Here is a 2,663-nt window from a genome sequence, read left to right as displayed (position 1 = left end):
AAAGGATATAGAATCGACTTGGTGTTTTCCCTTGTTTGCAAACCCTCTGGGATTCCCATATTGGGAATTATGAATAGCCATCTCTTCAACAACCTGTCCTGCATCTTTCACATTAAGATTCATGAATCTCCCACTAGCTGCAGAATCTAGAATTGATCTAGATGAATTTCCAAGTCCATTGTAAAAGGCTTGGATCAACTGCCATTGTGCCAGAATATGGTGGGGGCATTCTCTCTGTAGATCCTTGAACCTCTCCCAAGCCTCATATAGAGTTTCATCGGCCTCTTGGGAAAAGTTCTGAATAGCACTCCTTTGTACAGCTCTTATCTCTGCAGGGTAATATTTATTATAAAAATTCAAGGCAAGAGTTTCCTAGTCAGTAATACCAAGTGCAGTTCTATTCAAACCATTAAACCATAATTTAGCTTTTCCACATAATTAAAAGGGAAAAAGAATCTCCCTAATTTGGTCTTGCGTGACCCCGGCTTGTCTAATGGTGTTGCAATATTGGCAGAAAACAGCAATGTGAAGATTAGGATCTTCACACTTAGCTCCACTAAATTGTTTCCTCTCTATCATGGTGATAAATTGGGGCTTGATTTCAAATTGCACTCCATCAAGGGCCAGAGTGGGAGTAAGGTGTGGAAAATCTGTGAGCTTTGGCTGCGAGTAGTCACTGAGCTTCTTTGGTACCACCATCTCTGATTCTGAATCTGAAGGAATTTCTAAGTCACTAGAATTAGTTGGAGGGTCTCTTCGATTATTGTTTTCCTCAAAACCTGCTAGGATTTGTCTATAAAGATTCTTTTGCCTATGAAACGAGCGCTCGATCTTAGGATTGAATGGAATGTAACCTCATCTGGAACACCTGGGCATAAACAAAGAACTAAAAGACAAATATGAGAACTACCACAAAGAACTAACGTTCTCTAAGACAACAGGGGATAATCTAGACTATAAAAAAAATAGAAAATAAAAATAAAACCGTTTCCCCGGCAACGGCGCCAAAATTTTGACAGGGTAAAGTCGTATCACCTAATCAAAAGTAATTCATAAATCCTCTAACTAATGCAGATAGAGAAGTAGGGTCGAATCCACAGGGAAACAAGTCTTTTTATTCCTAATTAATTAATATAATCTAGATTATACAGTAACAAATTATTATTATCGAAGGGAAACTAAACTACTAAGAGTAAAAGTGGGAAAGAATAATAGTAGGAGGAGAAACAATGAATAAAAGACCTAGGGCATAGGTTCACCAATAAATAATATTCTAGGGTAAAACATAATAATTAAACATCAATGCATAAATTAATCATATCATAAAGGGCTTTCTCTACGTATTACAATCACAGAATTAATCTACCAGTATTAAATCTCATCTCTCAAATCTCAATTTAACCATTTATAAATTAACCTGCCCATTGAAACTAGAATTAAACATCAATTCTCATCTCTTGAATCTCGAATCAATATTGTCAAACTCATGCATAAAAGTTCTGGCCCAATCTAGTCACAGAGCATTAAATCAATCAATAGGAAATTAATCTAGCATTGATAATTAACAACAATAAATTACCCCTTCATATTATTTATTGATCCCACAAACCCTAGAAAGAAAACTATACACACATAATTAAAACTAAACTAAACAAAGTGATTAAATTAAGCATAATAAAAACAATAATATGAAATACAAAATTAAGAAAATAACGATAAGTAAATTAATGTTAATAATAACAAAACAAGAAAGCAAGTAAATTGAAATATCAAGCTAAACTAAAACAAAGTCTAAGAAAGAAACAAAATTGACGAAGCGAATAAAATTACTAAATTAAAATCCTCAGCATGCAAATTAAAAGTCTAACTAAAGCAAGTTACAGAAAAAAACTATAATTAAAACTAAGACTAAAATTAAAGTAAATAAATAGCTAAAACTAAAAACTATCCATCCGTAATTAACTCCATCCTTTTAAAGGAAAATGAGTTTGTTTCCAAGTCAAACTCTAATTCCTCCAAAGCTAATCATTAACGTTGCATGAAATTGGAGCAAGGCCCCTAGAAGTCAGAAACCCACATCAGCGAATTAACTAGAGTAAAGCCCAAGGAATTTGTAGGCCCAGTAGTCTTCACGCCCAGCAGCCTCTTTCTTCCTTGCTTGGATATGCCAGCTCAGGCCCCTTCGCTTTTTGCCCAATTTCCTTCCTTAATTGGTCCGTAATAGTAACTTGTGAAATATCGGACCTTCTCATGTATCGAGCCCTTAATCACCGAACCAAATTTAATTAGCTCGACCTTGGGCTTAAAATATGCGGTCATAAAATATGATCAAACTCCAATGTCTTTGTAATGGCTCAATAAGCTCGGGAATTGACATAATTCTGCAAATTCCTACAAAATAATACCAACTCTACAAACATATTAATAATAGAAATAGCTCCGCGGAGCTCAAATAGGCACAAATATGACCGTGGGACGGGGAATAAAATATATATAAAGTAGACTCATCAACTGCTTACCGCTTAGTTTATGGGAAGTCTTGTCATCTTCCGGTCGAACTTGAGCATCGTACTCATTGGGCTATCAAGAAAATCAATTTCGATTTGGCAAGTGCGGGTGAGCAACATTGGCTCACTAGTAGAAAAATACAAAAAGACAACCCC

General features: G+C 35.2%; 1 non-coding gene across 1 annotated transcript; it reads left to right on the top strand.

Moving 5' to 3' along the window:
• The first annotated feature begins 211 nt into the window (after positions 1-211).
• Positions 212-316, top strand: LOC145637539 (small nucleolar RNA R71). Its single transcript, XR_014114312.1, has one exon. It is a non-coding gene; the product is annotated as a small nucleolar RNA R71 (small nucleolar RNA).
• Positions 317-2,663: the final 2,347 nt, after the last annotated feature.

The sequence above is a fragment of the Chenopodium album genome, chromosome 6 (genome assembly GCF_948465745.1).
Source record: "Chenopodium album chromosome 6, dcCheAlbu1.1, whole genome shotgun sequence".
NCBI lineage: Eukaryota > Viridiplantae > Streptophyta > Magnoliopsida > Caryophyllales > Amaranthaceae > Chenopodium > Chenopodium album.
Note: the sequence above shows the minus strand (reverse complement) of the source record. Positions and strands in the feature narration are given on the sequence as shown.